General features: G+C 33.6%; 1 pseudogene; it reads right to left on the minus strand.

Moving 5' to 3' along the window:
- Positions 1 to 25,824, minus strand: part of LOC149569022 (putative beta-1,3-galactosyltransferase 8) — an 89,351-nt pseudogene extending 63,527 nt beyond the window's left edge.
- Positions 25,825 to 26,556: the final 732 nt, after the last annotated feature.

The raw sequence follows: 26,556 nt of genomic DNA on the forward strand, positions 1-26,556 counted from the left end.
TGAAGGGTGAACAAGCTATTAGAGTTGCAATGTATGAAGGCCAAGCAAAATGGAGGACTAAAATAGTGATCTATAATATACAATTGGAGTTGTTAGTTGTTATCAGATCAAAGCCTTACTCTTACTCTCTAATTATTGTATCAATCTAAGTTTGACTTAGAACAATCATTTGTAAATCCTTTAACTGGGTGACATTGCAAGTGAATGGTTTAAATACCTCTAATAAGACTCACTCCTAATAGGGTGATTGAAATACCTTAATAGGATCACATTTAACGATGTGTATTATAACTTTTAATAGGGTTGGCCTTTCATAGGACATCACTTTATAAGAGTGAAAAAGAGTAGCATTTTACTAGTGGTTTTTCCTAAATTGGGTTTCCATCTAAATTATTGTGTCAAGTATGTTGATGAATCTATTATGTTTCATGTTTACATTTTTACAAGTTGATTTGATAGTAACCTACAAGTTTTAAGTGATTAAATAGTCTTATGCATGCATGCATGATAGATAATGTTTTATGGATTCACCAAGCTATGAAAAGTTCTATTTATATATCTATACCTTGGATAACTAATTCACCCCCCCAACCTCTTAGTCTTTCTAAAGTATTCCAAGAATTGGTATCAGATCCATCTACTTAAGAGGACTCATTTGAGGGTACTAGAAGCACAAAGATCAAGATGTCAAAAATAGAAGTACCCAAGCTTAATAGAGATAACTTTCCTACATGGAAAATTTTGATGAAGCTACACCTTGGAGGACTTGGAGATCATGCACAATCTAACATTACCACTAAGCATGTTAATTCTCTTGGTGCCCCAACTATTTAGGATATGAAAAAGAAGAAAGAACATAACCAGGAAATGTTGGATATTGCCTTTTCCCTAAGTTATGCTGAATTTGATGATATCAAAGGCCTCTCTAGTGCAAAGAAAATGTGGGATGCTTTGACCACTATCTATGGAGGAAATGCAAACATTCTAGGAGCCAACACTATAAGTCTCAAAGGTAAGTTTGATGATATGAGAATGAAAGTTGAAAATATTGCTCAATATGCTGAAAGGATAAAAGAAGTTGTTAATTAAACAATAGGAACTACTGGTAATATAGATGATGAGACTGTACTAAGAAAAGCTTTAAGGACACTATTTCCTATATATGCCATTAGAGCTTCTATAATTCAAGATTTGAGACGTATACTAGGGAATAATTTATCACTTGAAGGTTTGGTAGGTAGACACACTACTTTTGAGCTATCTAACTTTGATAATTGTAAACCTAAAAAAGATTGAATCTACTTTCAAAGCTAAGGTGTCATTGAAGGAACTTGATGAGAAGAAGAAGAAGAAGAAAAATAAGAAGTATGTTCCTGTGATAGTGATATAGATGAGGAGGATGTAGAACAACTTGAAGCACTATTGGGAAGAAGATTCCACAAAGGTAAAGGCAAGTTCAAAGGTAAATTACCTATCATTTGTTTCAATTGCAATGAAGTTGGTCATATTGCTACTAGATGTCTAGAGAAGGAGAACTATAAAGGTGGTGACAAATACAAGAGTAGAAGAGATGAAGACAACAAGGACTACAAAGAAAAAGGGAAGAAGTCTTGCTATATTGCTGAAGAGGAAACAAGAGATGAATCTAATGAACATGATGATGAAGTGGTGTATGTTGCAGTGAAAGATGAATTTGATTAAGATGAGGTAACTGCACTTGTGACTTGTGTAAACAAGAATGACAGATGGATAAGTGACAGTTCACATCACATGATTGGAGACAAAAGTAAGTTGATTACCTTGAATTGTTATGATGGAAAAAGTGTAAGATTTGGTAATGATGCACCATGTTTGATAAAAGGAAAAGGTTCTATCAAACTCATAGATAAGATTTTGTGTGGCAGTACTTACTATGGTTAAGGAATTAACTATAATTTGTTGAGTATATCACAAATGAATAATTTGGGATGTAAGGTTGAGTTTGAAAACAAGATTCCTAAGATATATGACACAAATGGGAAACTAATTGGAAAGGGTGATAAAACTAGAAGTAATCTATTCTATCTTAACCTAGAGGATGCTACTTGTCTTTTTGTAAAATTTGATGAGTATGGCTATGGCAGAAAAGGTTATGTCATGTCAGTTTGATAACCTAGTCAATATCAGTAACATGAGAAAAGATAGAGGTTTGCCTAAGTTGAAGAAGCCTGATAATATAATGTGCAAACAATGTCAGCTAGAAAAAATGGCAAATTCAAGTTTTAAGAGTAAAGATCATACCTCTAAAGGAATATGAGAGATTTTTCATACTGACTTGTATGGTCCAATTGATGTACAAAGATATAAATGAGATAAGTACATTATGTTGTTTGTTGATGACTATTCTAGGATGATGATAGTTATGTTTCTAAAAGACAAATTTGATGCTTTCCAAATGTTTAAGTGGTACTTAGCAAGAGTTGAGAAGGAAATAGGTAAAATCCTGCAGTGTTTAAGATCTTATAGATGGGGAGAATTCACATCAAATGAGTTTGAGATGTTCTATAATGATAGAGAAAGCAAAAGACAAACATTTTCCCCTAGAAACCCTCCACAAAATAGAATAGCTAAAAGGAGGATCAGGTCTATAATGGATTGTGCTAGAATGCTCATGATGGAGAAAAATGTTGCTTTGAAATATAGGAGAGATGCTATAACTACAATTGTCTATACCTTGAATCATGTACAACTCAAGAAAGGTACTCATTCAACACCTTTTGAACTATGGTATGGATACTCACCCAATGTAAAATATTTTAAGGTATTTGGGAGTAAATGTTACATTCATAAAGACTTCATGAATTGTAAACTTGATGAAAAAAATGAAGAAGGTATATTTTTAGGATATTCCACAAGAAGTAAATCTTGTAAGTGTTTAAATACTAACACTAACAAAGTTGTGGAAAGTGCAAATGTAAATCTTGACGAATATACATAAGTACATGAGGCTAAACCTATGAAAGAACCAAAAGAACAAAAATCATTTGTATACTTTAATGAAGGTATGCATGTTGAAGAAGATGTTGTAAATCAAGGTACAAACAACCAACAAGTTTCAGTGGCTACCAAGTCACATACTATGAATGTCGAATTGCATTCAGGAACCAAGTTGTACTCAGATGCTGAGTTATAGAATGAAGTTGAAGCACATTCTCATTTCGAGATTAGTGTACATGAAAGGGATACTAAAATAGTTGACATAGATATACATAGTGACTCTGAAGCTGAAAGAAAAAATGAGGAAACTAGAGCTGAATCAAGATTGTCCAAATATGACAAAAGACATCATCCTACTACACAAATTATTGAAGATGAAGATGTTAGACCAATGAAAAGATATAAATTGAGAGATGATACATGTTTACTAAGCATAAAGGAACCCAAATCAGTAAGAGATGCATTAGAAGATGTAGACTAGAGTAAATTCATGGAAGAAGAGATTGAATAAATAGAGAAAAACAAAACATGGATTCTATTTCCTAGACTAGAAGATAGTTGGCACCAAATGGGTATTCAAAAACAAGCTAGATGAAAATGGTGAAGTTAGAAGGAACAAAGCAAGATTTGATTGCAAAGTATATGGATAAGAAGATGAAATTGACTATGGAGAGACATTTGTCCTTGTTGCTAGGTAGGAAGGAGTAAGAACTTTACCTGCTTATTCTACATACAATGGTTTCAAAGTTTATCAAATGGATGTTAAATCTACACTTCTAAATGGTATATTAGAGGAAGAAGTTTACATAGAACAACTAGAAGGTTTTGTTGATTTTAACAATGAGAACATGGTATGTAGATTACACAAAGCTCTATAATGTTTGAAACAAGCACCAAGAGCATGGTATGAGAGACTTCATAGGTATCTTGTGAAGATTGGATTTGAAAGGACCGATGAAACACGTCAATCTATACATGAAGATAGAGAAAGGAAGAAGTATTTTGTTATCTGAAATTTTTGTTGATGATGACATATTTCGAGGACAAGATGCTTTATGTAAGGATTTTTCAAATCAAATGAAGCAAGAATTTGAAATGTCTATGTTTGGAGAGATCAAATTCTTTGTGGGTTTGCAAGTTTATTAGATGAAATATGGTATATACATCACTCAGTCAAAGTATGTCAAAGAAATGCTAATTTTTTTTGGATTGGAGGATTCCAATTCAATAAGCACACCTATGGTGATAGGGCATAAGTTGTCAAAGAATGATGATTCAGCTGAGGTGAATCAAACATTGTATAGGTCTATGATTGGTGAATTGCAATATGTAGTACATAGCAGCCCTAACATTGCATTATCTATAGGGATAGTTGCAAGGTTCTCTACTAATCCCAAAGAGAATCATTTAATGGCAATAAAAAGAATAATGAGATATCTGAAAGGAACAAAAGAGTATGGTCTATACTACAAGAAAAATGAGAAATCTCAATTAAGAGCATATAATAATGTTGATTAGGCTAGAAACATTAATGATAGAAAAAACACCACTTGAGGAGCATTTTTCTTAGGAAAGAGGTTGGTTACATGGACTAGCAAGAAAGAAAATTGTACTTCACAACCTACTAATGAAGTTGAATATGTTGTTGCTTTTTTAAATTGTACAAATAATGTATGGATCAAATAGTTACTAAAAGGTATGAAAGAAGAAATCATAGAACTAGTAACACTTTATTGTGATAATTCAAGTACTATCAATATATCAAAGAATCTTGTGATGCACACAAAGACTAAGCATATTGCAATCAAAGATCATTATTAGAGAGAGTTAGTTCAAGATAAATAGGTGAAGATGGAATATGTTAACACAAAAGAGAAAATTGGTGATATCTTCACAAAAGCATTGACTAAATATGCTAATGAGTATGTAAGAGGTAAACTAGAGGTGATACCCCTATCAAAGGCTATCTAAGTAATAAGAGGAGTGTCCTACATTAAATAAGCTAATTTCCATATGTTACACATTGATACAGTGGATCTTACTTTAGGAGCTACCTAAAGTAATCAAAGAGTTGGAACTACAAATCATTCACAAGTAAGGTGACAGAGGAGTAAACTAGAGAAGCTTACAACTGCATATTAAAGATGATAAGTCTTTGGAATTTTTTTCAAAGAGGGAGAAAAAGAATGAATTAGCTGATCAGAAGGAGAAATAAAATGGATCTTAGAAGGGAGATAATTGTGGATCAAGGAAAATGCAAGTATGATGAGGGAGATAGAGAAATGCAATAAAGAGGGGGAAATTTTTAACATCTACCTAGTAAGAGGGAGATACAAAAAGTAATTCAAAGGAAATTATAAGGAAGAGTTTTATAACCTATTTAGAAGATGGAAGTTGCTAATAAAAGGAGAGATTTCAATATAAGAATTTTTTTTTTTTTGGTATTTTGTTGGTCTTACCATTTTAACCTAGTTAGTTTGGTTGAACAAGGTGTTTTCCATTTGGTTGATCAGTTTGGTTTGGCATCAATGCCAAAGAGGGAGATTGTTGAAAATAGATTGAGGATTTTTTGAGGGAGATTATTGAGAACATAAAAATATGATCAATATGTTTCAATCATTTTTTTTTCATTGATTTCAAACTCACTATTTGATGGTAAGACAACTATTTATTTGATTTTTGTACTATCACTTATTTGATTGATGAAGAGGATTCTATCAAAAGATGTAACAATAATACTTAGAGGAAAGGTTGAGTTATGATTATGTAAAGGAGCACAAGAATCAATTAAGAAAATGGAAACATGATATATTGATAATCTAGATAAGGTTACAAAGTGTGGTTATACTAAGAAAGTTTAGGAGAACATGTTACACAAAGTTTGTCTACTGAGCTTGACTAAGTGGCTAGTAGGTGCCAAGCAAAGTTAGTGCAAGTCAAACAAAAAATTAGTTAGATCTGAGTAAAAGTATATTCTAGTGTATGCTAAGCAAAATAGTGGATGTCAAGTGTTGGAAACACAAATGGGAAATATATACTTCTGGGGGGGGCGGGGAATTAGAAGTACTAGTTTTTAACAAATAAAATTTTTAACTTAAAAACATGCACCCATATAAACACTTGACACAAGATATGATTACACAGAAACCCTCCAATGAGAAGGTAAAATTGGGGTGGGGATGACACCCAAAATTCTTCACTACTATAAAAATAAAGTCTCACCTATTAAGGTTACATAGTTTGACCATTTTCATGGTCTACCCTATGAAAGGCCTGCCCTGTTAAAAGATTTTAACACCCTATTAGTGATGGAAATATTCAAGACTAGCTAGGTTACTAAGAGGGGAGGGGTGAATCAATAACCTCAAAAATTTTACCAAATTTAGATCTTAATTGTAATAATCCAATTACCATTTAGTTCATCAAATCAGATCTAACTGCATGCATGAGAAACTGAAAACATAAAACATTCATAACACTTGAACACAATAATTTGGTGACACAAAAACCTTCCAAATAGAAAGTAAAATTGGGGTGGGGATGATACCCATAAAACTTCAATACTACAGCATAAAGTTTCCCAGTTAAGGTTTACAATGAAATTTTTTGATGATCTGCCCTATTAGGAGCAATTAGGACTACTAGTTCCACCTTGTTAGAGGTTTTACAAACACACAATGAAGTATGCACTCTATTAATCTAGATTTGAGAAAAGACTACATTAAGTCTACCTTGTTAAAGGATTTGGACTGATGCACTTGTTAAAATGAAACATTAGATCTCTAACTTACAACTTATTTGCTGATAGAGATTCTTTGAAGTACTTATCACCTTTTGTGATGGATATGTCTCTACTGATCCTTTTCTGATATGGCCTTATAAAACACTTTGTCTGCTGCTGATTCACATTCACATGCTTCTTTTTCAGATTAATGTCACACACTATTCCACACTTGGATATGATACAACACATTACATATATATTAATCCAATTTACATAATTACAAAGTCAACCAATATAGAAGTTAACACCAATATTACAAATTCGGCCCATATGTAGATACTCGAGTTTTGAAGATTGACTTGGTGAAGTTCTGATACTTGACATCCACTATCATTACTCGGCATCATGATGCACTTGGTAGAAGTAGAAGCTTGGTCCTTACAAATAACCTTAGAGTAGTCTCAAACTTAGTCTACATTGGTGACTTGGTAGATACTATGTAACTCGGTATAAACTGAATTACATGTTTACCATGACTGCACTCAGTAAACACTAATCATCATACAACTCAGTTAACACTAACTTCACTTTACATGAATTGCTAGCTCAGTAGAAATTGTAAAGGTTGGTAACCACTGAAGTGCTTGGGTTGAATTATTGGTCTTTACATTGCTTGATTCCACTCAGTTTGAACTATTTCACTTCACACTAACTAAATTCCCTTGGTAACCATTGAAATGCTCGATAGGAATTGTAACTCTTGGTGGTTACTGAAATGCATGGAAAACATTGTAGACTATTTAATGAGCTTGGTAGCCATACAAAATCTAAATAAGTGTTGTCACTAATAGCATACTTGACTAAATGTCAACAATCTCCCCCTTTGGCATTTGTGAAAAAAACACTTATCAACCAAAACTTATATATATCACAATGTGATACTAGCTCAGTATGGTATACTATTTTTGAGATTTTTCAAAAAATTTCTTTGTAAGTATATATAGTATACTATGTCTACAAATTCTCTGCTATATACACTTTCTCCCTTTGCATGTTTCTCCCTCATACAATATACATAGTATCTCACTATACATAGAATAATAAGTGTCTCTCACTATATTTAGCATACTAAGTGTCTCTCCCCATATATAGCATACTAAGTGTCTCTCCCCCTTTTTGAAAATAATGCCAAAGATTTATTCAAAACTTATTTACATGGAGACACCAATATAGAAAAGAAAATTAGAATGTACCTTAAGTATAAGTTCTAGGGTCTTATCCCAATTCTCTTTCAAAATCTTGCATGTATGGAGAGCAACTTGCACTTCTGTAGAGAGTTCTATCATGTGATCTACAATGGAGAAGTTGTTGTCATGGATCAATGTTTTTGAATAAACAATATGCTTCTACATTGTATCCATGATGAGAAGGATCATATTTTGAATATCTATTAGTGTAGACCAGATCCTTGCTTCTTCTCTCAACAATTTTTCCTGCATATCTGACAAGAATCGGATTTTCATATGAAATGTAGAGCTTGAACTAGAGTCAACTTGCAACTGCTACGCACTAGCATTTAGATCTTCATCAATTTTTGTTAGTTTTCTCTTTATCTCCTTTTTAAACTTAGCATTACACAACTTTCCAAAAAGTGATGTTACATTTGTGTAAGAGGTTTCAAGATTGGTCAAAATTGAGGAAAGCTCCACTTGTTGGATAGCTATTTGTTGAGCAATGTGCCCAAGCACTTTATTATCAAATTTCTCTTCTACTTTCTTAATCAATTTATCTTGACCACTAGAACCCTCATTAAACTTTTGGACTATCTCTTCTAATTTCAAAAAAATGTGTTGAGAAGTATCGACTTCAACAACTATCACCTCAGTCAAAATATTCTTGGCATTATCAATGATTTTATATTCTTTGTCTCTCTCCTCTCTCAATTTCTTTTGCTTTTCCTTCTTTTGGAGAATTTGACTAGCTATATGCATTTGATCCATAGTGATATTATCAAAATCCCATTTGGGAATCTCAATGTCCTCATCTAGGTCTATATCCTCTTCTATCTCCTTACCTCTACTTAAAAATCTTGTACTCGATTGAGCTTTATGTTCAACTAACCTTGTACTTAATGCCTTTGAATTCAGAATGGAAACAATAGTAGAGATAGTAGGACTAGTAGTGAAAATTGATATAGTACCAATAGATGGAATACTGATTGGTATACTTATTGAATCAAAAATTGAAGTACTTATAAAAGTATTCAAAACAGTAGTAGCCAAAATTGTAGAATCCAAAATTGTAGTACTTACTGCAGAAGAGCACAGAATTGTAAAAGCCACTATACTCATGCCTGATGACTCGGTAGCTGAAGAAGAGGGATGATGTAGTTTGGTAGATGAAGTGGTAGACACTTCTATCAATTAAGTGTAGAGTTGTGTGGGGGTGAAGAATGATTGGACATTTGATGTATCTTCTATGGTCACAATCAAACTTGTTGAAGCTATCTCTAAGCTTGATGTGGCTACTGGTTTTCTTGGAGAGTGAGGAAGTGAGGTAATGACTATTTCTTCTATCTTCATAGGGTCAGTATCCTCATCATCTTCTTTGTCTTCCTCTTTATCTTCTTCAACTTCATCCTCTTTATCTTCTTCAACTTTCTCATTGTCAAAATGTGGTTGCTCAGAGTAAGTTTCTTCCTCCTCATCATCACTGTCATCATCCTTGACTTCTAATGGGAAGTCACTTTGTTTATGCAAGTGATAAAAATTCTTCTACATACTTGTGGCATTCTTCACGACATGCTCTATATCCTTTATCAAAATTAAACAAGTATTAAATGTAAGAGTCATCTTATCTTCATTTTTCTTTAAGGACTCTTTTACCTCAACATCTGTCATGCTAGGTAGCAACTACCTTAGGGTTCATGCATAGATATATTTTTTGGTTTGCATAGAAAAGTCCCATTTTGGCTTTATTTTCTCTAATAATTCATTAGAGATTTGGGAGGCTATCTAGTCTGGTGAATACTTCCATTTTCCTATTTTGGTTAACACTAGTTTTTCAACCTATTTATTTTTAGCCTTTGATCTAGTTTCATACTTCAAGGATTTGATGTTTGTTATGCCTACACCTTCTTCTAATAATTTCAATTTTTATTGGAAGGTGGGAGGAGGTTTTTTGAAGACAATTTCATGCCTTTCTTCCTAGATCTCCTTATTAAAACTACAGCGGATGGCTTGGTGATGATCCCCTTGCCTTTCTTCTTCACTACTTCTTCTTCCTTTTTTGATTCCTCTTCATCCTTTGCCTCTTCATCATCTTCTCCTTTTCCCTTGATTAATATAAGAGGTGTGCTTATTTTCAATTTGGCTATCCTCCTCTTACCTTTGTTAACCGCCTATGGAAGCTTGATTTCAATCTCTATTCTTGCCTTGGCCTCATCATATGTTCCAAAGTGTGGTGGCTTTGGATCAATAGATTCATTAATCAAGGCTTCAATAATTTCCTTTAATTCATCTATATTCACCTCATAGGGAAGAGGTTTTATCGATACAATTTTGGGTTTCACTACCTGAATGTAGACTCTATTAGAGTCTAGCATGAAACAAACATCATCTTTATAGTCTTCAACCAATTTCCTAGGTATCCTGAATCTGTTACTGATTTTCTCCTTGAAGACATCAAAATAGTTATCCATTATGCTAACAAAATTCTCTCCTATTTCTATAATATATTCATTAATTTGATATAGCATTGGCACATCCTTTCTCCATACTACCATGCCTTTTGAAGGAAAAAACTTATGAACATAGAAAAATAAAAAAGTCAACAAAGAACCAAATTTACAAGGGTTGTTTTTCAAAGTCTTGATACTTTCCATGTTCTTGTTGAACTGTTTCAACAAAAAATCTATAAGATCATATGACAGATTGTTCTTCACAACCTTGTATGCTAATTCAACAGCTTCACATGACACACTATTCAAACGACTAGAACTGTAAATCTTGTGAGCTATCACATCTATGCTGAATTTCATTTCTACATTAGTTACACTACTGATCTTCATACCTCTATCATCCCACTTGGGTAGGGTTTTGGTGGTTTTGGCTTTAGAGAGCATGGGGAGGTTGGTGATACAATGAATAATCTTCTTCTTAATCAAAATTGGTTGCTCAAGCCATAATTGACCATTGTGAACTAAGCTTAAATTGTATCTTAGGAGGGATTTGTGATTGCACTCTACTTGGGTCAAGGGTTTCAGTAATCATTGGCACAAGTTTGAAATTAGGTGCTCTCCATTCTACTCCTCGGACCAACATCTTTGACCCTTTCTTTTATTTTCTATTGCTACTTGATGCTGACATGGCTTCTCGGTAAGCTATGAAAAACTTTGAAGAATTTAGCTATAAATTTTTCTCGAAGTCACTTAGTCACTCTACAATTCACTTCTTCACAATAAAACTTAGAATTCTTAGTGAAAAATGAATTTGATTCATGCTTTTGTTAAAACTTCACCATTACTACTTGATATGAAGGTAGTTGTGATGACATCATGTGTGACAGTATGCTTGATAGGCTATCATCCACTATTCAATTGATTACTCGATGAAGGTTTTGTAACTCAGTAATCAAACCTATTCTTGTTACTTCTAACTTTCCTTGATAGAGTCCATGACCCAAACTTGCTTGGTAGAGAATTCAACTCAGTTATAATTGATATCGATCTCACTAGATGATCCTTTTGTATCTTGAATACTGATTTGGATCTTTGTCACCTTTCAATTGAAACTGTTTGGATGTGATCTTGGTAATGTGGTTCTATTTCTTCCTTAAGAACTTAGGTAGAAATGGTGAAGTCACCCACTTCTTGAGTGACAAGACCATCATTACTTGAACTAGCTTCCTCAGTAGATTTAGGAATCCATTGCTACCTTATCTACTTTTGAATGTTAGTTTCTTTTGCTTTCTTTTCATCTTCAACTCTACCTATACTCATGTAATTTTTGGCTAGATGACCAAGTTCGGTACAAGTGAAACATCTTATGGTGGTATCTCTCTTCCTTGTGTGATTTTTAACATATTTCATGCCAATGTGTCCACATTATCATTAGTAATGACATCTACACCAAGGTTTGTAGTCCCAATTGAATATTGCTTTCATTATTTTCTCTGTTGGATTTAATGACTTAGTTCTGCAATCTGATGCCTTGTGACCTTGTTTCTTGCATTTGTGATACTTGTCTTCAAATTTTGGTTTCTCTTTGCATTCATTAGCCTTGTGACCATGCTAACTACAATTGTAACATTTGTTAGAATTCTTTAGAATAACTGAGGGGATGGGGGGGGAGGGGGTTGAATCAATTATCCAAGGTCTAGATGCCCTAATAATACTTTTTTCTCAAATTATAGTGAGCCCATAAACTTTTCATCCATCCAAACTTAAATCAATCATCTTAGCAAATTACAGTAAATCAATATGTAAGAATAAAACATGCAAGATCAACACATGACACAGTGATTTACATGGAAACCCAATTTGGGAAAAACCACCAGTAACATGCTACTTAATTCTCACTCTTCTAAAGTGATGCCCTATTAAAAGCTTGCCTTGTTAAAGTCTTACAAAACATTGTTAAATGTGATCTTGTTAGAGAATTTCACCATACTATTAGGAATGGGCCTGATCAAAAGAATTTAGAATATTCACTTGGAATGTCACCCTATTAAAGGATTTACAACATGGCTATTAAACCAACCTAAGTCCATAGGATTTAAACTATCTATTAAAATTTCTAGAAAGTAACAATAATGGCTTGTTGATCTGATACAACCTACAACATATTATATAGATTTTAGATCACAGTTCTGTTCGATCCCTTTGCTTGGCTTTGATCACTTCAGCTCTGACAGCTTGTCATCTTAAGCTTCACCTCCTTGAGTCTTCTTACTCATTATACCAATGCAACCATATTTGTGGTCATCTATTGAAGTAGAGTAACTATCCTTTCTTACTCCTTAGCACCTCCTTTAGCACTTTATGCTTTCGTGCTTGACCTCCTCTCTTTGCTTCGTAACCTTGTTACTCCTTAAATAGAAATCTGGATTGTCTTTGCTGCTTGATTCTCCCTCTCCAACTTTAGGGTTTCAAATGGATTAGGTAGGATATAATGTACCTACCCCATATCTTGCTCTTATCTAGAAACTTCATCTAGAGTCCAGTTGTATTCTCCAAAAATGTTTTGCATGGTGTTCTCTGCCACTAGCTCATCATTCTTATCTTCTATTTAATTCACAAAATTCAAGATAACAACCTTGTCAGCTTAGTTCTAGCAAATCTTTAGTTTTTGAAATAATGCAGCAACTCGACACTATTGGTTTGCTGATGCTCGGCATCTCTGTGTTACTCGGCACTTGTTTCTACTCGACACTTGTATCTACTTGGCGTTTGAATTTCATTTAGCACTTACTGAAGTTGAACTTGCTTAGCTTCAACTAGGAATCTATTCGGCACTTACTAGCTTTCTCGGCTCCCTCTCTCTAATGAACTTAGTTAGGCTTTACAAATGACTTAGCTAAAACCTTACATCTTTGATATGTTTTAGTGTTCCTATTCTCTATGTCTTAGGTATGTCATCAATACACTATTTCATCAATGACTTAGTTAATCCTTGTATTTCATTACAACATCATAACTTTATCCTTTCTTTAGGTGTTCTAGTTACATCTTATTGATTGCCTCCTCCTTGTCAATCAACCAATTGATAGTATTTGGATCACTAAAGCAATTGTCATTCGTACAAGTAGCAAGTTTAACATCAATGACAAAAAAATGATTGAGAACATTCTTTACCAGTTCTATTAATTTTTATATATGATCTCTTTAGTCATTTCCAACAATCTCCTTCATGATCTTTTCAATCATTTCCAACAATCTTCCTCTTTGGCATTGATGGTAAACCAAACTGATCAATAGATCAACTTAGTTACCACCAAGATTGTATATGATAACTTGACTTCTGCATCGATACTACTGATCTCATATATCTCCCTCTTACTTTGTATTGATTAGTTTTCTGCATATTTCTCCCTCTTTGACATAAATGCCAAAGATGTAGTATCTTTATCATGCAAAATATAAGCTTTGGATCTGATGTCTTCTCCCTCTATCACCATGCTTGTGACTGATTTAGAGTTTCTTCTCCTACTGTCATCCTCTGCATCATTCTTCAGATATTTCAATGATTTATTCCTATTGATGTAGGGCAGCTACCTTGTTGCTTTAAACTGCTTGAGTTAGGGGTATTACCCCCAACTTGCCTCTAAGATATTCATAAGCATCCTTGGGCAATGGTTTGGTGAAGATATATGTAGTTTGTTCCTTTGTATGAATGAACTCCAACTTCACTTGTTTGTCTTCTACCAATTCTCTGACATAGTGATACTCGATTGCAATATGCTTGGTTTTTGCATGCACTACTAGATTTTTGGACATGTTTATAGCACTTGTGTTAGCACAATACAATATCACAGGTTTGGTTACCTCTTCTTTCATCCCTTTCAGTAAATGCATGAGCCACAAAATGTTTGTGCAATTAACTGTTGCTGCCACATATTCTGATTCTGAAGTGGACTGGGATGTGCATGTTTGTTTCTTGCTAGTCCAAGTAACTAGCCTTTTACCTAAAAATAATGTACCTTCACTTGTAATTTTTCTGTCATCAATGTTGCCTCCCAAATCTGCATCTGTATATGCATTGAGTTCAAACTTCTCATTCTTTTTGTAATATAGACCAAAGTTATCAATTCCTTTGAGATACCTCATTATTCTTTTTACTACTATGAGATGATTTTCTTTGGGATTAGTAGAGAATCTAGCCACTATTCAAACTGCTAATGCTATGTCTAGTCTACTATGTACAACATATTGTAGTTTTTGAATCATGGATTTGTACATTATTTGATTAACTTCAGTTGATACATCATTTTTGGATAGCTTATTTCCTATTGCCATTGGTGTGCTAACTAGTTTGGACTCCTCCAATCCAAATTTTTTAAGTATCTCTTTGATGTACTTTGATTGTGTCACAAATATACCATGTTTTAGTTGATGTACTTGCAATCTAACAAAAAATTTGATCTCTCCAAACATAGACATCTCAAATTCATGTTTCATTTTCTCAGCAAAGACTCAGCAAAGCACTTCCTTTCCTCCAAAAACTATGTCATCCACAAAGATCTCAGATATAATAATATCCTTACCTTCTTCTGATTTGACGTAAATGTTGTTGTTATCATCAGTTCTTTCAAATCCTATTTGCACTAGATACTTGTGAAGTCTCTCATACCATGCTCTGGGTGCTTGTTTGAGACCATAGAGTGCTTTATGTAATTTACAAACCATATCCCTATTGTTTTCATCAAAAAATCCCTCTGGTTGTTCAATATAGACTTCCTCTTCTAGTATACCATTTAAAAAAGCAGACTTTACATCCATGTGATAGATTTTAAAACCTTTATATGTAGCATATGCAACTAAAGTTCTTACTCCTTCCATTCTAGCAACAGGGGCGAATGTTTCCCCATAGTCTAATCCTTATTCTTAAGCATAACCCTTGCATACTAGTCTAGCTTTGTTTCTAGTAATCTCACCATTCTCATCTAGCTTATTTCTGAATACCCACTTGGTGCCAATCACATTTTTGTCTACTAGTCTGGGAACCAAACTCCAGGTTTTGTTCTTATTTATTTGATCAATCTCTTCTTCCATAGCTTTATACCAGTCATCATCTTGTAACACACCATATACTATCTTAGGTTCAACTTTTCTGATCAGACATGATTCATGTCTTAGTCTGTTCTTTGTCATTGGTCTTGCATCTTTGTCACCAATTATTTGTTCAGAAGGGTGATGTCTTTTTACATATTTGGATAATCTTGGTTCTTTCCTTGTTTGCATGTTTGATCTTTCAGATTTAGGGTCACTATGCACTTCATTATCAAGTTGTTCTTCATCTATTTCATATGTACTTACTTCAGGATCAAATTGTGCATTTCTTTCATTTTGTAACTCATCTTCTGAATGTAACTCGACATTCACTGGTTGTGACTCAGTTGAAACTGAAATTTCTTGTTGAGTTTCAATTTGATTGACAACATTCTCATCGACAGGTGTTCCTTCATAAGAATACACAAAGGTTCTGTATTCATCCATTTTCTTTGGTTGTTCAGCTTGGACTTCTGTATGTTCATCAAAGTTTACATTTGCACTTTCTACAATTTTTTTTGTGTTAGTATTCAAACACTTATATACTTTACTTCTAGTGGAGTAACCAAAGAATATGCCTTCATCACTTTTTGCATCAAATTTTCTATTTCTAGTATCTTTAAGAATAAAGCATTTGCAACCAAATACTTTGAAATATTTTACATTGGGTGAGTGACCATACCATAATTCAAAAGGTGTTGTATTTGCACCTTTCTTGACTTGTACTCAGTTTAGTGTACGAATAGCTACACTTACAACTTCTCTCTAGTATTTTAGAGCAATAGTATATTCCATCATTAATGTTCTAGTATAGTCAATCATAGATCTATTTCTTCTCTCAGCAATTCCATTCTATGGGGGAGTTCTAGGAGTTGACATTTGTTTTTTGATTCTTTTGTCATTACAAAATATCTCTAATTCATTTGATGTGAATTCACCACCTCTGTCTGATCTCACGCATTTCAAACTCTTTCCTATTTCCTTTTCAACTCTAGCCACATACCACTTAAACATTTGAAAAGCATCAGATTTTTGCTTTAAGAAAATAACAACCATCATCCTAGAATAGTCATCAAAAAACAACATTATGTATTTATCTCCTCTATAGCTTTGTACTTCCATTAGACCACATAAGTTAGTATGAACTAACTCAAGTACTTCTTTAGATGTATAGTTTTTTCTTTTGAAACTTGAATTTGTCATCTTTCCTAGCTAACATTATTTGCACATGATATTATTAGGCTTCTTTAATTTTGGTAAACCTCCGACTTTCTTCATTTTACTAATATTGACCAGATTGTCAAAGTTGACATGACATAGCCTTCTATGCCATAACCATTCATCATCAAATTTTGCAACAAAACAAGAAACATCATCCATATCAAGGTAAAACAGATTACTTCTTGTTTGATCTCCTTTTCCTATCAATTTATCATCAGTACCATAGATTTTTGCAGTTTTGTTTCGAAATTCTACTTTGCATCCTACATTGCCTAACTGTGAGAAACTCAATAAATTGTAGTTTAATCCTTCAACATAGTATGCATTATCACATGAATTTTGTTCTGTAAGCTTAATGGAGCCTTTTCCTTTTATTTGACATGGAGCATCATTGCCAAATCTAACACTATTTCCATCATACTGAGTAAAGTTAACAAACTTACTTTTGTCTCCTGTCATGTGATGTGAGCATCCACTATCTATGATCCATATGTCATTTTTGTTCATACATGTTACCAGCGTTGTAGGCTCTTCTTCATTAGATTGGTCCTTCATGGCTACATAAAAAACTTCATCATCATTATCATCAGAATTCTCTTCAACAATATAACACTTCTTGCCTTTGTCTTTGTAATCTCTCTTATCATCTTCTCTTCTATATTTTTATTTTTTGCCTTCCTTGTAATCCTTTTTCTGTGTACACCTTGCAGAAATATGTCCTACTTCATTGCAATTGAAACAAATGATAGGCATCTTACCTTTGAATTTTCCTTTGCCTCTATGAAATCTTCAAGCTAGCAATGCTTCCAATTGTTCCACATCTTCCTCATGAGTGCTACTATCACTCGATACATGTTTCATTTTTCTTCCTTTCTTTGATTTCACCTGTTCAACATCTTTCAGTGATAGTTTGGCCTTGAAAACAGATTCAACATTCTCAGGTCTGTAGTTGCCAAAGTTAGATAACTCAAATGTAGTGAGTCTACCCACTATTCCTTCAAAACTTAGATTGTTTCCAGGTACACATCTTAGTTCTTATATTGCTGATACTCTAATAGCATAGATAGGGAGCAAGGTTCTTAAGAACTTACTATTAATAGTATCTTCATCCAATTGACCACTCAAAAAATTTTTTGCACTTACCACTTCCTTTATTCTTGCGCCATACTGAGCAACATTCTCACTTTCCTCCATTTTCATATCATTAAAATTTCCTCTGAGGCTTTCTCTTTTTGCTCTTTGGACATGCTAATCTCCTCCATGGATGTTTGATAGGGCTTTCCACATTTTGAATGTAGTTTCACATCCTTTGATATCATCAAATTTAGCATAGTTGAGTGCAGAAGCAATTTTCAGCACTGTCTGATTGTGTTCCTATTTATTTTTCAAATCTTCAGCAGTAAGAGTACCAGTTGGATCAACATGTTCAGTGACAATTGAATTTTGGGCATAATCTCCTATGGATCCAAGATGTAGCTTCATCAAACTTTTCCATGCAACAAAGTTGTTTTTGTTGAGCTTGGGGACTTCTCTCTTAGGCATTTTGATCTTTTCTGCTTATAGTCCCTTTAAACTGAATCAATAGTTTGGCTCTGATACCAATTGTTAGAATTCTTTAGAATAACTAAGAGGGGGCGGTGAATCAGTTATCCAAGGTCTAAATGCCCTAATAATACTTTTTTCTCAAATTATGGTGAACCCATAAACTTTTCATCCTTCCAAACTTAAATCAATCATCTTAGCAAATTACAATAAATCAATATGCAAGAATACAACATGCAAGATCAACACATAACACAGTGATTTACGTGGAAACCCAATTTGGGAAAAACCACCAGTAACATGCTACTTAATTCTCACTCTTCTAAAGTGATACCCTATTAAAAGCCTTCCTTGTTAAAGGCTTACAACACACTATTAAATGTGACCTTGTTAGAGGATTTCACCATACTATTAGGAATGGGCTTGATCAAAGGACTTTAGAACATTCACTTGGAATGTCACCCTGTTAAAGGATTTAAAACATGGCTATTAAACCAACCTAAGTCCATAGGATTTAAACTATCTATTACAATTGCTATAAAGTAACAATAATGGCTTGTTGATCTGATACAACTTACAACATATTTTGCAGATTTTAGGTCACACTTGAGTTCAGTCCCTTTGCTTGGCTTTTATCACTTCAACTCTGATAGCTTGTCATCTCAAGCTTTGCTTCCTTGAGTCTTCTTACTCTTCATACCAATGCAACCATATCTATGGTCATCTGTTGAAGCAGAGTAATTGTGCTTTCTTACTCCTTAGCACCTCCTTCATCACTTTATGCTTTCATGCTTGATCTCCTCTCTTTGCTTCATAACCTTGTTACTCCTTAAATAGAAATCTGGATTTCCTTTGTTGCTCAATTCTCCCTCTCAAACTTTAGGGTTTCAAATGAATTAGGTAGGATACAATGTATCTACCCCATATCTTGCTCTTATCTAGAAACTTCATCTAGAGTCCAGTTGTATTCTCCAAAAATGTTTTGCATGGTGTTTTGTGCCACCAACTCATCATTCTTATCTTCTATTTAATTCACAAAATTCAAGATAACAAACTTGTCAGCTTAGTTCTCGCAAATCTTTGATTTTTGAAATAATGCAAAAACTTGGCACTATTGGTTTACTGATGCTCAGCATCTCTGTGTTACTCAACACTTGTATTTTCTTAGTACTTGTTTTTGCTTAGCACTTGTTTCTACTCGGCACTTTTAACTGCTCGACACTCGACACTTACTAAAGTTGAATTTGCTCGGCTTCAACTAAGAATCTGTTCGGCACTTACTAGCTTGCTCGGCTCCCTCTCTTGAATGAACTTAGATAGGCTTTACAAATGACTTAGCTAAAAACTTACATCTTTGAAATGTTTCAGTGTGCCCATTCTCTTTGTCTTAGAGTATGTCATCAATACACTATTCCATCAATGACTCAGCTGATCCTTGTATTTCATTACAACATCATAACTTCAACCTTTCTCTAGGTGTTGTGGTTACATCTTATTGATTGCCTCCTCCTTGTCAATCAACCAATTGATAGTATTTGGATCACTAAAGCAATTGTCATTCCTACAAGTAGCAAGTTTGACATCAATGACAAAACAATGATTGAGAACATTCCTTACCAGTTCCATTACTTTTTATATATGATCTCTTCAGTCATTTACAACAATCTCCCTCATGATCTTTTCAATCATTTCCAACAATATTTACCATTGAATTTTGCCTTACCATTATTCTAAAATTTGTTTGATGTATCACCTATCTTACCATAGTGATTGCAAGTAGGTCTTTGATTCCTTTGAGCACATTGTTTGGATAATTCACCTTCTTCTTTGTATCCAATTCTTACTTTACCCTTTTTCCTATAGAGATTCTACTCATTCAGTTGATTTAATTAATTCATGTGTTCTTGAGATTTCATCATTCTTTGATTGATTTTTTTCAGTGTTTGCATCATTTTTCAATCTTTCACTGATTTTCTTTTTAGATCTCAACTCATTTCTTATTCTTTCATTGATTTCTCTATCCAAATTTAGATAATTTCTTAATATTTCATTGATCTATCTTTGGCTCATGATTTCCTCATTTGCATTGGAGATTTGATGCATAAGATCTACAAGTTGAAGGATTGGTTCTGGATCTCATTGTTTCTTCCATCCATTTCTTCTTTCATCTTGTTTCTCTATTCCAAGATTTCACATAGCCTTACTGACTAAATTTCTTGTTCTCTTTTGAGCTTTCTTACTTCTTCTTGCAGGGAACCATTCTTCTCTAGGAGTTCTTTGATTGCATCATTTTCTTCATCTGAACTACTTGAAGGGAAAATGTCTTCAATTCTTTCTTCAATGTACTGATGATCATTCATTTGATTTGCAAGTTTCTTCCTTCTTTTTAGGGATTGGGAAAGTTTCTCTTTTTAGGGATTGGGATTGGCAATGGTCATCTCTAGATCTAGATTTTTATTGTCAATGGCTTTGTCAAGTCTAAATATCTCCATTGTCCTTGATCTTTGCTCAAGCTATCAAACTTTAACCTAAGAACCACAAAACTCTAATATCAATTGTTGGAAATATTCAAGACTAGCTAGGTTACTGAGAGGGGTGGGGTGAATTAGTAACCTCAAAAACTTTACCAAATTTAGATCTTAATTGTAATAATCTAATTACCATTTAGTTCATCAAAATTAGATACAACTACATGCATGAGAAAATGATAACATAAAACATTCATAACACTTGAACACAATAATTTGATGACCTAGAAAACTTCCAAATAGAAAGTAAAACTAGGGTGGGGATGATGCCCACAAAACTTCAATACTATAGCATAAAGTTGGCCGGCTAAGGTTTACAATGATCATATCATTTTTGATGATCTATCCTAGTAGGACCAATTAGGACCACTAGGTCCACCTTGTTAGAGGTTTTACAAACACACAATGAAGTATGCACTCTGTTAAGAGATTTGAGAAAAGATTATTAAGTCTACCTTGTCAAAGCATTTGGACTAATTCACCTATTAGAATAAAATAGTAGATCTTTGATGTACAACTAATTTGTTTATAGAGATTCTTTGAATTACTTATCACCTTTTGTGATGGATATGTCTTCACTTCTCCTTTTTTGATATGGCCTTACAATACACTTTGTCTTGCTACTGATTGACATTCACATGCTTCCTTTTCACATTAATGCCACACACAATTGCACACTTGGATATGATACAACACATTACATATATATCAATCTAATTTACATAATTACAAAGTTAGCCAATATACAGGTTAAGACCAATATGGCAAAGTCAGCCCATATATAGATACTTGGGTTCTGAAGATTGACTTGGTGAAGTTCTAATACTCAGTGTCCACTATCATTACTTGGCATTGTCATGCACTTGGTAGAAGTAGAAGCTCAGTCCATACTGATCACCTCAGAGTAGTTTCAAACTCGATCTACACTGGTGACTTGGTAGATACTGTGTAACTCAATATAAATTGAATTACATGTTTTCCATGACTACACTCGATAAACACTAATCATCATATAGCTTGGTTAACACTAACTTCACTTTACATGAATTGCTAGCTCGGTAGAGACTATAAAGCTTGGTAACCACTAAAGTGATCAGGTTGAACTATTGGACTTTACACTACCTAATTCTACTTAGTTTGAACTATTGCCTGTCACACTAACTGAATTCCCTTTGTAACCACTGGAATTCTTGGTAGAAACTGTAATGCTCGGTGGCTACTAAAGAGCATGGCAAACATTGTAGATTTTTTAATGAGCTCAATAGCCATATAGAATCTAAATAGGTGTTGTCACTTATAAAAAACTTAATTGAATGTCAATAGTTAGAAGTACACCTAGCTAAAGGACTTTAAAACACTCACATTGAATGTCACCTTGTTAAAGGATTTTACAATAACTGTTAAATCAACCTTAGTCCAAAGGATTTCACCCTACTGATACAATTTTTAGAAAGTAATAGTAGAATCTTTTGTTTTATAACTTAACAACTTTTCCTTGATAATTTTAGATCATAGTTCTATCCATCTTGATCCTGTTGATCTATTATAACAATGATGTATAGCTTCCCCTTTTTTCTACAAATTGATTATGCAATTCTTTCACACTTCTAAGTCACCTTGAATGTTTTCTAATCAATTCACCCCTTCCACTTCCTTCAATTCTTCACTCGCATCACTTCCTCGCACACACACACTTTAAATTATGGATTTTCATCTTCCTTATAAAGAATTTGGGGGTTTAGGGTTAAGTATGAATCTATGACTAAGATTCATTCATTTTCTTGCTTAATTCATTCCATTTTTCTTATTGGTTGCATATCGATCACATAGGAAAATCAAATAGATTTGATCTTATCTTTAAAGCTTCGAGATCTATCCATAAGTTGGCATAAAAATGATTTACCTAGTTGTTTGTGCCATCACAAACAACTAGGTCCATTTTGTGTTACTATAATTTTATCTTGCTCAACACTTGAACCTACTCGGTATCAACTATTCATTCAACACTCATTTCAACTTGACATCTATACATATTATACTCGACATGTGTTACTAGCTTGGCATGAACTCAGTTAAGTATCTTGACACTAAATTGTCAAAATAAATTTAAAATCAACAATCTCCCCCTTTGACATGAGTGTAAACAGTACTTAACTATACATAACAAATCTAATTTCCTTGAGTATAATATATACATAGTCTAGCATATATACAATACTTCAAAATTTTCAAAAACCCTGTAATAGACTCACACACCTCAAAATATGCTCAAAATTTTGTAACTCCCCCTGAGTTAATGTGTCCATTCTGTGTTCAAAATTTCTTCTCTTCTCTGAGTAGATTTTCTTCATGCTGATACTCTTTGTCTTCAAAATTACTAACACTCTATTTTTGTCTGATATATTATGCCTATTCTTTTGCTGGTTGCTCCCCCTTTGCTTACTCTCCCAATTTTTTGGTTATCTCCCTCTTTATTATCTCCCCCTTTTCAAGACTGATGTCAAAGGGTCTATACATTGATTATGTATTTGTCCAAAAGGTTCTTGTGGACTTCCATTGTAATCTTCAAAGTAGCATCCTAGCTGTCTAATGCAACATCTAATGATTTTATTTGGATGGTTGTCTCTACTACAAGATGAACTAGTCCATCCAATGTTGAAAGATTGGGGTCTTTCTTTAATACTATTTTTGCATATACTAATTCCTTTTGGAGTATTTCCATATGAGGGGTAAGGGAGGCTTGTATATTAATCAACTTGGCTCTTACATTAGCCTATTATGTTGTTAACACAAGTAGTTGATTTTGTGTATGGAGCATTGAATTAAAGTGCTTATCACTTTGAGTTGGATTTTGGGGAAATTGCATACCTGAGATCTTCAAGTTTCTTTCCAAACTCAAATTTTGTGGCTCATTTCTTGTGTGAAGAGTGTGGGATCGCACAATTTTGTGTACAATGAGAATATGTTCTCAAGTACTTTCTTCACTTTCTTAATTTTGCTAGCTAATTCAACTTGTGATAGTTCTATCTCACTAGATATTTTCTAATTGACTTTCCCTTAAAATTTCGTTTTAGGCCATTCCATGAGTTTAACATTAGTATCCTGGTCTTCATTAGTCACCTATTAAACAATTTCTGATAGTTGTTATAATATAGGTTTAGATTCATCCAGTTTTTGCAAGCTAAAAGCTTCTTAAAAAATTTCTTTGATCTCTTGAAGTGCTTGCCTCTGTTTGTAATCTTTTCTAAGTATTTCCTGATTCTTCTTTCTCTTCAATGCTTATTGCATTATAATGATCTATTCTAATGTCATTGTTGCATAATCATATTTGGGTATCACTATGTCTTCATCTAAAAGTGCATTACCATAGTGAAATACCTTAGCAACCTATATTGAGTTGGATCTTGGTGCTGAAATTTGCAATGGTATTGCATCAGTGCTTGGCCTCTAAAGGACTTTAGTAGGAGTGCAAGAGGTTGGTAAGTTTACCAATGTCTTTATGGCTTCTTGTTCTTTCTCCTTGGGCATGTCCTTTTCTTCATTAGATCTAGCTTGATCAATTACAATCAATTGAGCTACACCTTGTGTTTGTGTAGTAGGTACAAAAACATATGTCTATCTTGCTTGTTCTTTTGTAGGTTCCTTTACTTCTACAGTCTTAGTTGTGTCAACTACATCAAATTTTCTAGTAGTGTCAACCTTTGTAGATTTATCCTCTAGTTGTATTATTTTTTGATAATTGATATCTATAGGTATGGAAGAAGGTGGTTCTTGTGTGTTCAAAATTTCCCTTGTTATGTTAGCTACTACCTTTTGAAGTTCATCCACACTGACCAATACAAGATTTTCACATAATCTTGCTTGTAATGTGGATTGGTCAAGTATGTTTTTCAAATCCTCTGTAGTTAATGGATTAAAGTTCTGAGGTGAGTTATTAGGAACATATTTCACTATTATGGTCTCTACAGGTGTGTTTGTGTCATGTGGAGGGCTCATGGCTGGCAATTGTGAGTCTTCCACACTATGTTCTATTTTCTGCTCATCATTTGTTGCCATCTCATCTTTCCTTTTTTGTGTCTCCTCCATAGTAGTGTCTTCTTTTTATTTTTCTATTTCTTCTTCCTTGTCCTCACCTTCGTCCTTCAAAGGGATTTGCTTCTCCTTCTTTGAGAATGGTCAATCTATATATTAACCTCCACATTTGTGTGGATTTCTTCACAACATCCTCAATTCTATTCTACAAAATGTTGAATGCCTTGTACTTTGGTGCAAATTTGCTACCATATTTCTTATTGGCCTTAGTTATTTGTCATTTTGACAACTTTGGCAACACTTGTGCTAATGTTAATTCTCTTATTTCTTTTTTTAGGTTTAGGCAAAAATACCATTTATTCTCAATAATTGTATATAATTCTTAGGCATTGTATTATCAAATTCAAGAGGAGTGTTCTTCAATTTTTCCATCATGGCATATACTGACTCTTGAATCATGTTTTTTTTTCGATAACAAGTTTTCCAAAATCAATATTTTTCAAACTTGTCAAATTTTTATTATCCAAAACATTATCACAAATATTTTCAAGATTAGATTTGGGAGCATTACTTACCATTCTAAATTGTTTTGTATCCTCAAATTCTATCTTCTCATCATCTATCTCTGGTTGTGCCATGTATTTTCTTCTTGGTTTCTTCTGCATAGGACCAGTCTCCTCAATAGCCTTAGTTTTCTCTTTCTCTTGCTCCTTGACTTTTTTAGTAGTTGCCCTTGTAGTGGCTCTTGTTGCTGGAGTTGTAGGCTTTATTGCACTAGGTTTTGCAGTCTTCTTTGCCTTTGGTTGTGCAATAGGTTGTGTCTTAACTTTTATTTTCTTTGGTTGTGGCTACGCTATTGCTTTCTCTACATCTTCTCCCTCAGCACCTTCTTTTTCTTGATCTTCACCCATACCTTGGGTCAAAGCAATAGGTTCTTGACTTTGTACCTCTTCTTCCTCTTCATCTTCTTCATCATCTTCTCCATTGTTATTTCCTACACCTTCCCCAAACCTAGCTTTTATTTTTCTTACCATTTTATCTTTATTTTCCAAAGTCAGGGCTATCTTCAATTCCATCTCAACCTTTGACTTTATAACATCATAATTACCAAAAAATTTTGCAGTCTTATCAACTTCTTCAACAAGTAGTGTAGTGATAGTAGTTGAAACTTCATCAATAATTATTTCATATCCTAGAGGCATTAACCATCTAACTCTAGGTACAAAAGCCTAAATGAAAGTGTAGTCAATGTCTAAAAGGAAGAAAATATCATTATAATGTTTCTTTACTAGGAAAACAAGAATCCTTAACCTCTATTTCATGGAATTCTTGAAGTCTTCAAAATAGCTAGTCATTACTGACTCAAAATTCTCCTCCATTTGCTCAATATACTCATTGATTTGCATAGAAACTAACCTATTGGTCTTCCATCCTACTCTACCAAAATATGGGAACTCATTTTGCACATAGAAAAATATAAATATCAGTATTGAGCAAAATTACATTGAGCAATCTTTGACTTCCTTACTGCTCCTAGGTTTTCTAGTATCTGTTGTAAGTGAAGTTCTGCAAGATCATAGGTATGATGTTTTTTGACTATCTTATAACCTACATCAACTACTATACAAGGAACACTATTTAGTTTGCATAACTAATATAATTTATGTGATATGACTCTAATGGCAAAGTCAAGAAGTGGGTCTATGATAGTGTTAATAGTCATGCCATGCTTGTTCCACTTAGCTCCTATATTTCTCTCAATTATC

This window comes from Cupressus sempervirens, chromosome 3, assembly GCF_028749045.1.
Source record: "Cupressus sempervirens isolate cs-2001-9-10 chromosome 3, ASM2874904v1, whole genome shotgun sequence".
Taxonomy (NCBI): domain Eukaryota; kingdom Viridiplantae; phylum Streptophyta; class Pinopsida; order Cupressales; family Cupressaceae; genus Cupressus; species Cupressus sempervirens.